This window comes from Canis lupus, chromosome 19 (assembly GCF_048164855.1).
Source record: "Canis lupus baileyi chromosome 19, mCanLup2.hap1, whole genome shotgun sequence".
NCBI lineage: Eukaryota > Metazoa > Chordata > Mammalia > Carnivora > Canidae > Canis > Canis lupus.
The window spans coordinates 14854124-14869664 of NC_132856.1; the positions used below are offsets into that span (position 1 = coordinate 14854124).

At 37.6% G+C, this 15541-nt stretch overlaps 1 long non-coding RNA gene across 27 annotated transcripts in view; it reads left to right on the forward strand.

Annotated features, from left to right (window-relative positions):
- Positions 1-15541, forward strand: part of LOC140609928 (uncharacterized) — a 618500-nt gene that overhangs the window by 46268 nt on the left and 556691 nt on the right. The window contains exon 3 of one of the 27 annotated variants that reach the window (XR_012011676.1): positions 2024-2115. The exons of the other annotated variants lie outside the window; for them this stretch is intronic. This is a non-coding gene — a long non-coding RNA (uncharacterized lncRNA). The remainder of the gene's footprint in view (positions 1-2023; positions 2116-15541) is intronic. 27 annotated transcript variants of the gene reach the window in all.

Consider the following 15541-nt stretch of genomic DNA (forward strand, 5'->3'; position numbering starts at 1 on the left):
ATCACTTAGGTAAGAATGAAGCCAACTGGCAGAAAAGCAGAACCAAGAGCCAGGGATCCCTGGCTCAGCGGTTTGGCGCCTGCCTTTGGCCCAGGGCGAGATCCTGGAGTCCCGGGATCGAGTCCCATGTTGGGCTCCCTGCATGGAGCCTGCTTCTCCCTCTGCCTGTGTTCTGCCTCTCTCTCTCTCTATGTCTATCATGAATAAATAAATAAATAAATAAATAAATAAATAAATAAATAAATAAACCAAGAGCCGGAGAGAGGGAGATTACCAATACCTTGCTTAATTACCAGCCATGCTAGAAACTGGCATTATACTCTTTTTTTTTTTTTTTTTTTAGTTAACATCTGCCCAAAAGCATATATATTTTGCTTATGTCTGCCCCTCCCTGCAAATATATACATATATTTATTTTGACTACTTTGAACTGTTACTGATAAGTGCACATAGGGAAATACTCTGGGTGTTAGGGTTTGAACTCAAAGAAGAAGCCTATTAATGGGAACTGAAAAAAGAGGGAACTGAAATGGTTTGGGAAGTCTTAATGTTGGACGTGGAATTTTTAATGAACTTTGAAGGATTGGCTAGGATTGGGCTCAGCTTTCTCCATCATGCACTGGGGGTTCTGCTGAGCAGTTTGCTTTCCCCTACCTGGCCAAGGAAAGGGCATTTCTGGGTACCCTCAAGGTCAGTTTTTAGGAAAAGAGGGGCAGCCACTATGCCTTTCAACTGTATGCCTGGGATGAGACATGGCATAGATATACTTTTGCTTATAGCAGCTCTGAGTGTACAGACAGGATTGGAGATGTGGTCAGTTTTGGCCATTTTGAGACAAAGAGTGGCAGATCATGTCATATGGTTTTCTTGGTTTTCTTCCTTTTGTTCTTATCCCAGAATATTTTTCCTAGTGGAATCTGTCTAAAATAAACAACGACAGCCTTATTTGTAGACTTACTGTGTACTTTTAGAACCAGAGGACAGAAGCATTTCCTGTCCCTACCAGCTGTCTCTCTATATGAGTGCTCAGGTGCCAGCAGCACAGACACTAATTGTAGGACCTTTGGGAGAAGTCTGTATGTGGTACCAAGGCTGTTCTTCTACTACACACTGGAAGGGGGAACAGAAGTGAAAGTGGACAGATTTTCCAAGCAGGCTTGAGCTCTGATGTCCTTCACGCTGCTGACTCTGGCATTGCTCTTGCCGTTGAGCTGTGATTGCAATCATGATCTCGGCAGGCATATCACAGCTCCCGTTATATTGCAGATGGTTGACACCCAAGCCAACAGAAAATGTGCATAATCTTGGGCTAACAGATCCTTACAAATCCTTCACAGACAGCAGGACTTGCAACCCATGCCCAGGCTGTTTAAATTTCTGCAAATTCCAAACTGGTTAGACAGCTAAGGATTAGAGGCAGACATTTAAGTGACAATAAAAAGGTAGACTGATTATATATTGAAGCAGCTTTGCATTTTTAATCTTAATACATCTCTTCCCTCCACTTATTTTTCCTCTTATCTAGCTGTGAGTCCCAAACCAAATGTTATTACTCTAATAAGTCCTAGTTAAACAGAGTATTTCTCCTCCATGTCCCTCCCCCCTCTCCTCTCTCTTTCGCTGTCTGTCCTTCTCTCTCCCCCTCCCTTCCCCCCTTTTTCAAGTTAATCACTTTTCCCTTATGGGAAAAATCACTTAAAGACGAACACAAAAGCAATCAACCTGGGCAGGTACACTGGGAAGATCACTGGCCTGGGAATCTTGAAATGCATATTTCTACAAGGTTTGTCTTTATACTCTGGACCTTAGTTTCCTAATCTATAAAAACATCAAGCTAGGATCACTGTATTAGTTTCCTATTGCTGCTATTAACAAATGATCATAAACCTAGTTGCCTAAACAATATGAATGTGTTATCTTATGTTTTGTAAGTCAGAAGCCTAATATGAGTCTAACTCGGCTAAAATCAAGCTGTCAGCAGGGCCGTGTTTTTTTGTTTGTTTTGCTTTTTTGTTTCCTATAGGCTCCAGGGGAGAATCTGTTACCTTGACTTTCTAGAGGCCACTTTGTTTCCTGGCTTATGGCTCCTTTCTTCCGTCTTCAGAGCCAGCAATGGTAGGTCAAGTCCTCATAGCATATCTCTTTGACCTACTCTTCTGCCTTGCTCTTCTATTTTTAAGGACAGGTGTGATTAGATTGATCCCACCAGGATGATCCAGGATAATCTTTCATCTCAGGGTCCCTAACCATAAGCACAACTGCAAAGTCCATTTTGTCATGTAAGGTAACATATTCACAGATTCGGAGGGCACCTGGGCGACTCAGTTAAGCACCTGCGTTTGGCTCAGGTCATAATCTCAGGGTCCTGGGATCAGCCCTGCATCAGGCTTCCTGCTCAGTGGGGAGTCTGCTTCTCCCTCTCTCTCTCTCTCCCCCGCTTGTGCTCCCTCTCTCACTTTCTCTCTCTTTCTCTCTCTTAAATAAATAAAATATCTTTTAAAAAACCCAAAGAACAAAGCATATTCACCAGTTCTGGGAATTAGGGTGTGGATGTCTTTGAGGGGCAGTAGGTTATTCATTTGCCTACTAGTTAGTGAAGCCTAGAGTTCTTTTCAATATTGAATTTTGTTTTGGAAGTTTACTTTCTTTCCAGCAATGTCCCAGAAATCAAGAATATGGTCTAGATTTGACCTAGATTCTACTTAGTCTTTGATAAGAAGGGCTACAAACTAATAATTGACAGGTCAAGTTAGGCTTATAGGCATGCAGATTGGCTGACATGTTTTAAAAATCTTTAATTGAAAAATTTTAAATTGGAAGATGTCATATAAAGATACGAATATCTGGTTTCTCTTGAAGGAACAACAAAAATAACAAATGTGGGGGAATTTGATAACACTAGGGTTTATTTTTTCCTTTTTTCTTTTTTTTTGGCATGGTAGCAATTAGCCAGAATTGAATAGTAAGTGTCAATTGGTTGCCTTCTATAGACAGGATTTTTGTACTTGCTTATTTATATTATCTGCTTGGTCCTTGTATAGACATTTGAATTTTCAAATGCTGTTCTATCCCTTCTATAACTTCACCCCTACTATAAAATTGACCTTTACCCTCATGACCGATGAGTACTGAGAGTTCTTGAGTCATTAATTATGCTTTATTCATTAATTATTGAGCTGGACAGATTAATATATTTTATTTCTTTACGGTTTCAAAAACAATACATATATTATGGGATTCGAGAAAATTTTCTAACTCACCACAACTATACCTTTTCCCTTGATCATGACAGCTAATTGAAGTTTTCAATATTTTTGACTTCCTTCTGTTTGTAAAAAGAAAAATAAAAAATAAGGGGTAGTTCTTTGTTCCTAGGTAGTAATTTATGGGTTATTGTGATAAACTTCTTTTTGAAAATGTGTTTCTAGCTATCCTAAGTGCAAGTGATACTTTTATAATCTGAAAAAAATGAATGGAAAGTATTTATTTTAAGAACATCCTTTTACCACTAGGCTTTGTGCTACCACTATTGAGCTCTAATCAAAAGAATTGAATGGAAAATTATTCATTGCTTGGTATTTTGAGACTTATAATTCCTTTCCTAGATTATTCAGAGCCATTTATAACTAAAAGGCAAGGTGTTGAGATTTATTGATAACAAAAAACAAAATAAACAAAAGCTAATACATATTTATATATCCAAAAAAGTAATATATCCCACATCTAATCCATATGTTACTTTGTTGAAAAGGTAGAAACATGTAAATAGCTCACATCTGGGATTTTCACCTTATGTTTGAATGATCATACCATTTTAAACAATTGCAGACTCCCAGAAAGCTGTCTTTTTGCTTTATGTACAATATAGGTCAAGTAGGGTGATACTAATCTAAATTAAGATCGCAATAGCCAAGGGTACCTGGTGGCTCAGTTGGTTAAGCGTCTGCCTTTGGCTCAGGTCATGATCCCAGGGTCCTGGGATTGGGTTCTGCATCAGGCTCATGGCTCAGCGGGGATTGGGTTCTGCATCAGGCTCATGGCTCAGCGGGGAGCCTAGTTTTCCCTCTCCCTTTGCCTGCTTTCCCCCTGCTGGTGCTCTTTCTCTGTCTGTTAAATAAATAAATGAAAATCTTAAAAAAAATATTGCAGTAGCCATGAAAATATAGGAACAAGAGAAAGAAAGTTTGCTAGAGATAGACAAGATTCATACTCAGCTTATGATTTCATTTTGAAAGGAATGCAAAAGACGGAAAAATGAATAAAAAATTAGTTACATAAATTGAGCTATGTCTTAAAAGCTTTTTAATAGTTCCTTTTTTCCTTTTTTTTTTTTTTTATACACAGCAACTCATTGGACATATAAAAGTTAGCTTGATTTTTACAAAATTGGGAAACCTTTGTAGAAAAGCACAAATAAACTCTTATTGATACTGAATTACATTGAAAGTCAGATGATCCAAAATCAAATGGTTCCCAATTCTGGTTTCAGAAGTACAATGAATTAGTAGAGAAGTTGATATTTTAGATAAGATTACACCAGGAACACTTTTATTTTAGGGTGCATTTTTGTGTTAAAACATAAAGATACAGAAGTACAATTTCAGATTGTCTGTTGACTGCCTGAATATTCACCAAGTCAGGCAATTTGTAGTTTTTCCTCTTGGAAGTATGCTTCCTCGCTTTGCTATGATTTCCCACTGTATCCGATGAAAAAACAGATTTTCTCCTTCATTGAAGAGGTTGGCTGGGTGCATATAACAAATTGGGAAGAAAGTGGTTTGATGGAAACTGCTTGAAGTTGTAACTTTCAATTTTCCTAGTTTTCATTCTCTCCCTGAGACCTTTGAGTTCATTGTACCTGTAAAAAAAGCCAAAAAGGTAGGCTCATAACGAGCTTGGCTGTGTTCATTCCCTACTCTTGCCACTCAGGGTTTCATTTTTCAATATTTGAAAGTTCAGCAGTTCCATAAGGGTGAATCTATTAAGAGGTTATCTTATTATTATTTTTTATTTTAGGATAAAGATAATGTGGGCAGGTTGTACAAATGTTTTTAAATAGCTCATGGTGTGTGTGTGTCTGTGTGTTTGTGTGTGTGAGTGTGCGCACATGCCATGTGCATGCACATTTGAAAGAGAATTCAAAACCTCTTGTATAACTATTATTTTCTACATTTTGATTGACTTTTCAGGGGATTTGGTTGTCTCAGAGGTGACACTTAATGTAGTCCAAGGAGAAGAAAAGAACATAGTTCAGACATTTAATTCTATCTTCATTTTTGTAGATACTGTATTTTTTGTAGGAGATTAGGATCTTCCTCATAAACTGAATATTTTTTTCAAGTAAAATAGCCTAAATTACACATTTCTCTATATAATTAGGTCATTGTTGTAAGGACAAAGAAATTAGGATAGAAACTACAACTGTATATATTATATTCGTTTTGTGGGCTTAGTAGAATGCATAGTTCATAGCCAACTAAAATTCCCTTGCTAAATGTCAAAGATAAATGGCACTCAACTCTGCTAGAGAACACAGCTTATATTTATTGCTAATTTTGTATGCCATTCCAAGACACTTCATAAGTTAGGGGCAGTAGACCCCCTCTGTCGTGTGAGCTAGGTGGTTCTAGGCACATGAGCAGATTCCTCTCAGTAAGAAAAGTAGAAGGGGACAAAAGCTAATGCAAATGTCTCAACCCAATGTCGTCTCTTCAGATCCCCATATTTCCTTCCCAAGTCTGCAGGCCCCAGTGGGGCAATTGGGTATATCTGGTTTTCCTCTAGCCTCTGCCTTCTCCCCCGCTGTCTGTAACCGTCTTTCTCTACAATGCCTTAGTATTGGTGGACTATATTCTGAAAGATTGCATTCTCCTGGGAGTCTAGATGGCAGCAGGAAAAAAGTCCCTTCTATTCTTACATCCTCAAGGTATAGCTGAAGGGGAGGATGCTTCTACTACCCATTCTTTCAATCCAGAAATGAAACCCCACGCCTGTGGGGGACGTATGGGAAGACCTGAAAGAAGCCCTCACTTAAATAGAATTCTCTTTTGTTTCTCTCACCTTCTTAATCCAGCCTAGGAATGGTTTTGAAGGCTTTCCTTTGTAATGGGAAATTGGTCTTGCATTATGTCCTATATATTTCTTATTCTTTTGCTTATAGGAAAAAAACAGATGCCTTGAATTAGTTAATCACTGGTTTTTAATATTAAAGAGAAGCTTCTGTGACTTAGAAAACCTCATTTCTCCTTCTTTATTCTATGGCTTTTACAATTAAGACCAATTGCATTCATGACTATCACAGTTTTTATGACTGAAAAAAGTAAAGGTTGAGCAATGACTTCCTTATTTTCTGCCTTCCAGTAGCAGATGCTTTAGCCTCAGTGACTAGAGGGTCACAAGGTCAATAAGACTTAGGCAGGACGAAAATGTATCAGACAATATTTGAAATGTTATTCCATCAAGTCAATACTGCTAAAATCAAGCTCCATAATAATGCCATCACCACAACTTTTACATTTGTGTGTCGGTTTACATCTTACAAACCATTTTCTGATGAATACCTAATACCTTCCACAACTTTGCAAGGTACCTTTTAAAAATTTCCTTTTTGTGTAAGGGGATTAAGACTCAGAGGGATCAAGAGGCTATCCTAAGGTCACCTGTGTCATGAATTTTCAATTCCAGACTGAAATTGAGGCATTCTGTTTCCAAGTACTCTTTATACTTTATCAGAGACTTGGTTTCTGGATCAATAGGTCTTGTGGCAACTTGTCTGGGTCATTAAATTCAGCTTGATGTTTTTCAAGGCCTATTGGGCCATTGCTCTTCGGTTCTTGATGTGCTCCTTCCATGTTGAAACCTGCTCTTCTAATTTTAGTCTGATGGTCGACTGCTCTTTCCAACTCATGACTTGCTTAGGCTACAATAAATCTAAACCATTTCCCTGCCCCTGCTAGTATTCCAGATCTCTAGCTGGGTTTCTCACTCATCTAATCCTCCTCTGCCTATTTAATGTAGTAGATTATAATCAGATTTCCTGGATGATTAATGTAGTATGTAGTGAACATTGCCACTTTACAAAATCCTGAATTCTAATTTTGCATCCTAACATCACTTTTAGTATAGCTTTATGTTGAAATCTTTATTGGTGTTTTGGGGCCTGTTGATTTCGGTCTAACATAGAGTTGAAGAGTTGAATTAATGGATTTTGCCATTCTTGGGAATAGCAAGGACACATTAGCTCAGAGTAGACTAGGCAAAATGTGGAATTGTAGAACACATGTTCCTAAGTATTGTATCTTTCATGCAATGAATGTTGCACAGTGAGTTAATTAGTTGGCTTGATTCTGGTCCCACTACTGCTGCTGACTCACTGTTTTCACCATTTGGGCAAGGGGGTAGTGCAGAATAATGCCTTTTTTGCCATGTATTTTTGTATTGTTTTACTATTTGCATAGAATCAACTTAAGTAGCAGGATGGAAGTAAAGATACAAAATCATTTCATAGATATGGCTTGAAAGCAATTGCACATGATATATGCTTAAAGCTTATTAGCTGGTAGGGGCTAATTAATCTTGAAAAAAATTGGTTGAACTTAACCAAAAAATGAATTGTGTGTTAAAAAAATAGTTGATCTGTGACCTACAGAATTAGTGCTGTATTCCTCTGATTACTGTTGTATTTGTCCTTATACTTATGTCATAGGAAATCATGAAATGTTGAGATTTGGAGGATGCTTGTCTAAAGCTGACAACTTAACTACTTCTCTTGGTGACTTGTAAAGTATCTTCAATTAAAAGATGATGGGAGATAGAAAAATCGAAAGCTTAGATGACAATGGCAACTAGAAAGGAGTGATGAGTGACTGCGGGAGTTTCTAATGAACCCCTCTATCAGAAGGTCATATACCAAGGCCACAATTGTATTGGGAACAGCACAATACAAATTGTGGCCAAAGATAGGGAAATATAATTGCATCAGTGGACAAAGCAACAAAAAGTTGTGGGGTTTGAAGGAAGCATCATTATTATTTCTTTATTTGAGAGAGAGAGAGCCAGCTAAGGGGAGAAGGAGAAAGAGTCTTAAGCAGACTCTTCACTGAGCTTAGCAGGGAGCCCCTACTCACAATGCTAGTATCAACAACTTAATTACAATCCCACAATCCTGAGATCATGACCTGAGCTGAAATCAAGAGTTGGATGCTCAACTGACTGAGCCACCCAGGTGCCCCTGGAGGAAGTATTTTAAGTGTTCTCTATCAAAGAAAGGTAGTTGTATTCAACAGAAATAATGCAAATCAGGAACTTGTTCCCATTCTGAGGCAGAATAGAAGAGATCCTAATAATTACCTCAGAAAGATAGAAACAACTCTGCTAAGAACAGAATCATGCTTTTAGTAAATTGGTTATCAGAATTATTTAACTTTTTTATTTAACTGCAAGTATGCAGTTATGTTATCTTATGCCTTGTAGTTTTATATCTGCTATGATTGCTGGTTACCTTGTCAGGCTTATGGCAAAAATTGAGGTCAGGAAGCTTACAGAGCTGATTTTAGGATTTGATGTTTCAGCATGATAGTATAAAGAGAAAGGGTTGTGTTTACTATTAAAACATATAGGTGACTAGCTACCTAAACAACTTTATAGTTAACCTTTCCTTTTTTTTTTTTTTTTTTTTGTTTTTAGTCCTTCATCTTCTGTTTCTCTGAAACCTTCTGCTCCCAACAGGACCAGTTTAGTCAGTGCTGTCATTAACCTGAAATTTTCAGTGAGTTATGCTTACCTGCATTTGAAGGTCTTTATACAAAAATGGAGCAGTTTAATTTTGTTTAGAAGCATCAAGGATTTTGCATTGTTATAATCCAGTTATTTCTTTTGCCTGTCATTCGAATGAAAGGTATGATTTTGGTAAAAACGACTCCAAGAGCCAATTAGCTACTTTGAACATTGAAGCTCCCTTGGTGAAAATAATTGCAGACCAGTGAATCTTTTCCATTATTCCCTATATAACACACTGTTCAGCTAGTAACCAGATTATTTCAAGTAAAAGGGATTCATTTCTAAGACTAAGAATATTGTTCAGTCATGACAACAGATGTAGAAAGGAAGGAAACATCACATAATGTCAAGGGGGCAGGGAGTAACAAATACATGTAGAAAAGGCCTTGTAATATTCACATGGAACAGAAATCAGCAATACTGCCCTATTGATGAAAGGTAATAGATATTGGTAGATGTAAGGGATAAGGTACAGAAATGAGTATTTATTTTGCCAGGATCCATGTTCTTTCATGTGTATGCTCTCATTTAATCTCTTTAACAGTTTTGAAAAGTGGGAATTATTATACCTATTTATCTTGTTTAAATGAAAGGAAGCTGAAGCACATAGAAATTGGAAGAATTGACCTAAAATTTAGCTGTTATTAAGAAAGACAGGATTTGAACCCAGGGCTGATTCCTCATCCCTCCATCTGAAGCATCTCACACAATGGATTTTTTCCCAGTTGATGCTCTTTGTAGGTTTCCCCTGACTTTTCTTGAGTCTTTAGGTCAGATTTCCCTGGAAGAATAAACTCTCCAGTTGCAAGAAGTATATGCTCCTCCTTGGCTACCGGATACACCCTTGTCCATCTGCCCTGAGTCAAACAAGATTGCAGTCAGGGTCATCACTTTTCTGCTCCTCCTGTCAGTTTTTTCAATCTCTGCCTTCCAGCTCCTGCTGAAGTCCTGCTCCCTGCACTCTCAAGCTTTGGTCTCTGGCTCCTATTATTAGTTTCTTTGAGCCTGAATTCTGCTTCTTGTTAGTCTCAGTGTCTGAGTCACTGCTTCCATGCTCTCTGTGTTCTAATTGAAGTTCTTGCTCCTTGTTCCCTGCACCCTCACTCTATGCTTCTACTATCCACCCTGTGCTAGAAGCCATACCCTGTGAGACTCTTTGATGTCTACCTTCTCCTTCCCACATGTGCTAATCTCTTGTCTTTCTCTTTTGGGCTGCCTACTTCACTTTCTCTTGCCAAGATCCCCCAGACATCAGACATCTCCTGATGTGATGCACAGGATGAGTGTTATTCCCATGCATATCACCATTCCACAAGTATACCCGGAATTGGATAAAATCCAAAGTACATAAGCAGATACTACCACCAATTTGTATTCATATCACACAGGATTCATTAAGATATTTTTTCTGGTATGTCAGTAATACAGTTTACCAATTTTATAATCTCAAAATTATAATTCATGTAGGAAAATCAGTTAACATGACTAATCTGATTTTTATCTTTGCTTTTAGGAGTTATGCTCTACTAGGTGATGAAACAAGCAAGTGTATATCATCAAAGAATAAACATAAAATGTTTTTATTTTATTGTGATTATTATAAGACTTATAATTTCCAGATTTTAACTATGTTATCTGTGTGACTAGCATTACTACAAAGTTCACTTGTACTCTCACATAGTTTTTGACCTAGAAATTGTAATTGTTGTGCCATTATTAGTAGTAATGTTCTTGGCATCCTTTTCATGTTTGCCCTACGTAAATGTGCATGTACCATTTATGCTTTCTTAATCTGTGCTTGCTTTATTATTAAATATTTATGCCTGTATGAGAGAAAATTAAAATTAAAATTAAATTAAGTTGTTGATAGCATGTAGTACAACAATTTTTAAAGTAGTTTCAATTTCCAGTTAGGAAATGATCTTATTCAGTTAGTGATGAGAGGACAGTGAATTTTTAACACAAATGAGGGGTTGTATGTAATGTCCCAGGCTGTGGTAGCTCCTTTCTCTTTAATTCAAGAAAACATTTCATAAGGGACATGAATAACAGTGAAGTTATTATAGGGGTGTCCACAAACAGGTTGATCATCTACTGACTTCAGTGTATTAGTACTTGTGCTATTATTGGAATTCAGTTTCTTTTGATGCCTCACTGTTGATTGACACATTAGTACATCTTAATACTGTGGATAAATACTCCATTCTAGATGTTGATGTTTAAACTCACAGTGCTTGTGGGGGCACCTGAGTTGCTCAGTCAGTTGAACATCTAACTCTTGGTTTTGGCTGAGGTTGTGATCTCAGGGTTGTGAGATTGGGCCTTGCATGGGGCTCCAAGCTCTGCCAGGGAGTCTGCTGTAGATTCTCTCTCTCTGCCCCTCCCCTGCTTGTTGTCTCTCTCTCTTTTTCTCTCTAAAATAATAAATAAAATAGAAATCTTTTTAAAAAACCTCATAGTGCTTGCTAGAATATCCCAGTGTTTTCAGACTTTGGCCCTTGCCTCTTTTAATCAGTTTCTTTTTTTTTAAAACCAAAACCTGTTGGTATGCCATGTTGGAAAAAGGTGAGAAACATAAGGCTAAGAACTCATTACATTTTATTAATTCCTCCTAGGCAGTATTGATCAAGCTAGGAATCATCAAGAATCTCGTGTGTGGTTATTAATATTGTCTTGTAGAGATAGAGTCAAAGAAATACAGAGGTCTTTTGAAGTGGACTTTAATAGAAAATTTTCAACTGTAGGACCCTGAATGTAACTCTCTGTGTAAAAAAACTTATATATAAATCTCATACACAGTGACCTGATATCCTGATATATTATGGCCAAAGCAGTCTTTCAAAACACAAAATGGATTTTGTCACTTCTCTGCTCAGTAGCTTTCAGTGGTTCTCATTGCTCTTAGAATAAAAGCAGAAATCCTTAACACACCTACCTGTTTACACTCATACCTCATTAATTTTCATCCTCTGTGTTCTGGCATACTGTCCTATTTTCACTGTCTTGGATGTTATTGTCTAGGGTCACAGGAGCCTTACTAATGTTAATTCCTCTACTTGACTCTTCTCTCCCCATGGAGTCATCTCACATCTCAGCTCAGGAATGATGTTTCTGGACTCCTCAATCCACATCAGCCCCTCTAACTAAATTCTTTTCTTTTCTTTTCTTTTTTCTTTTCTTTCTTTCTTTCTTCTTTCGATTGTATTTATTTATTCATGAGAGACACAGAGACATAGACAGAGGGAGAGGCAGGCTGCCTGTGGGGAACCTTATGTGGGACTTGATCCCAGAACCCCAGGATCACACCTTGAGTTGAAGGCAGAGGCTCAACCTCTGAGCCACCCAGGTGTCCCTAAATATCCTTTCTTTTTATTGTCATCACAGTTTTCATGATACATTGTGTGATTCTGTGATTAATATATGAGCTCTAAGTAGGCAAGGCTTTGTCTGATTTCTGTTCTCATTGTTTGTTTCCAGTGCCTGGCACATAATCTGTTCTCAGTGAATAAATGAATGGACAGATCAAGTAAAACAATATGAGTGGCTGGTGGTACATTTTAAAACTTGTTTCATAGTCTACCTTGGAAGGACAGCTACACAGGAACTTTAGCCAAAGAATGTTCTTTGTCTACCTGAGAAGGTCATCTGCTTTTTGGGTCCAGATTCATTTGTACTGCACATAGAGTAGCAACCAGATCCATCTGTCAATTGCCCTTTCAACCAAGGATTTAATTTTTTATCTTTGAATTTCTATTGGAGGGCAAATAATTATTAACAAAGTAAGAATTATTTTATTATAAAACATATTCTGTTTGTGTAGTACTTCTTATCTCTCATTTATATGATCTCATTTGGTCATTGTAACAGCTCTACTGTGGAGACAGAGTTGGTACCATTAACAAATGTGGTAACTATCCCCTATTGGTTTTGTTACTTACCCAAATCATGCCCTAAATAAGCAGTTGAGCTGGGACTTAAAATTAGGCCTTAGACATCAATCCATTACCTAGCCTACCAGTGCCAACCTTTCCTCTCTAAGTGGACATATTATTTGGAAACAAGGGATCAGTGAATTTCATTTGGTAGCTCCTTACCCCACAATAAAGGTAAATGACAGATATCAGGATAGGCTGGATGTAGTTTATATCATAGGTTTCAGAAGTTGAAGATCTTTTGCTCTCTGTTGAGATTCAATGTGCACAGATATACTTGAAGAGCCCTTTCTGGTTCCTGACTATAATTCTGTCATTTATCCTTCTTTACCCCCAATACCTCCTCCTAATTATCAAAATTCTCCCCCTAATAAACCAAATTCATTTACTACATTCCACTGATTTTTGCTTTGGAGTTTTATGTGTGTTTTGGATGCTTAAATCTATTGCATGATAACAATGGGAAGGGACATCGTATCTTTATTTTGGTCCAGTATTCTGAAAAATATGTCATTTGTCAGTGTAAATCTTATTTTGAGGGCTTTTATGAACATCTTAATTCTTTTCTGATTATAAACCTAACACATATCTTATAAAAAAGCATAAAGAATAAATAAAATAATCCATATCCCATATTCTTTTTTTTTAATTATTCATGAGAGGCACAGAATGAGAGAGAGAGAGAGAGGAACAGATACAGGCTGAGGGAGAAGCAGGCTCCATGCAGGGAGCCTGACGTGGGACTCCATCCCAGGTCTCCAGGATCACAACCTGGGCTGAAGGCAGTTCTAAACCTCTGAGCCACCCAGGCTGCCTCATATCCCATATTCTAATGATAACATTTGGCATAATCCCTCTCAGGAAAGTAAAAATTATTTAAAAATACTATTTTAAATAGCCTTATGACACTATTATTTGAGTATAATTATCTAACCATCCTTGCAGTTTTTTGATATTTAAATTGTTTCTGATATCTCACTATCATAAACAGTGTTGAGTGAACATCTCTTTCCAAACCCATGACTATCTTCTTAGGATAATAGCTTAGAAGTTAAACCACCAAGTTCATAGGTAACTGGCTGATATGGTTTTAGATGCCCAGATCTGCTGTCTGTAAGGTGGAGAACTAAGAAATGGTGTAACTCAGGCTATGTGTAAGGGCAACGAGAATCAGAAGACTGCTAGTCTAAGTCTCTGAATCCAAAAGCCCAAGAACCAGGAGCACTGATGAATCAGTGCAGAAGAAGATCAATGTCTCAGCTCAAGGAGAAAACATGAATTTGTCCTTTTTCCATGTTTTTGTTCTATTCAGACCCTCAATAGTTTGAATTATGCCCACCTGCATTGGTAAGAGCCATCTGCCTTACTCGGTTTAATGATTCAAATGCTGATTTCTTTCATAACTACCCTCAGAGACACCCTTAGAAATAATGTTTTTACCAGCTAACTGGACATCCCTTAGCCCAGTCAAGTTGACTTGTAAAATTATGGAGATGCCTAATATCTTTATCATCTATATCTATACACTATCTGTCTGCCCATCTACCTATCCATCTACCTATCTAGACACACACACACACACACACACACACACACACACACACACACACATGCCCTTGATGACATATGCCTACAGATCTCATTAGTCTCCTCTTGCTAGAAGACTTTCTCTCCTTTTTAAATTTCATTTATTTAAAAAAAATATTTTTATTAATTTATTTGAAAGAGGGAGGGAGCATGAGTGGTGAGAAGGGGCAGAGAAAGAGGAAAAAGCAGACTTCCTGCTGAGCAGGGACATAAGAGCTCAATCCCCGAACCCTGAGATCATGACCTTAGATGAAGGTAAGCACTTAGCCAACTGAGCCACCCAGGTGCCCCAGAAGAATTTCTTTCTTTTCCTTGACTGTGCCATGCTCTCTTGTGTTTCTGGAGTGTCACACACTTTATTTCTTATGCCTATACTGTTCATCCTACCTTTCTTTAATTGTGTACCTTTTGTGTCTTGACTTGCCGCACATATCTTTTTCTCCTTGAATACTTCTTTTATTGCTGACATCTGGGATAGGTATCATTCCTAGGTACTCCCAGGGAAATGTTTCTGGAAGCATCAGGTATATTATCATGATGTACAGTAATTCTTGTTTGCATATTTGATGCCAGCAGGCTGAGTTCTATACATATATGAATATACACAAGCATTTATATGAATGTTTATTGAATGAATATGTGGGTGAACATGAGAAATGGGAAGATTCTATCTAGCATCTACATAGAACTTTGATATTAAAAAGAAGACTATGAAAGGCAAAAAAAATAAAAGCAAGAACATGAAAGGAAACATTTAACAACAGAAGGTAAAGTTTCCAATCACTGCTTCTACTTGAAGTGAGAAAGACATGGAATAATTTATATTCCCTTTGATCTTTGATAAATTGGTTCTTTTCCCTGAATGTTAATTCATAAAATAGAAATATTTAATCATAAAAATTATTCATTTTTAGTCTGACTCATGATTTTTATTTTTTTTTTGCATTCATTCAATAACTACTTATTGGTGCCTACCTTATTCCAGGAGCCATTCTAGCAATTGGGCCACTTTCAGGAAGAAGTAAAGAAATCCATAACATGTTGAAAAAAACGAGTAGTGCAACCAGGATTGACATATTTTCTCTTAAGAAAAATGAGTAGTGGGGCAGCCCTGGTGGCTCAGCGGTTTAGCACTGCCTTCAGCCCAGGGTGGGATCCTGGAGACCTGGGATCGAGTCCCGCATCGGGCTCCCTGCATGGGGCCTGCTTCTCCCTCTGCCTGTGACTCTGCCTATCTCTCTCTG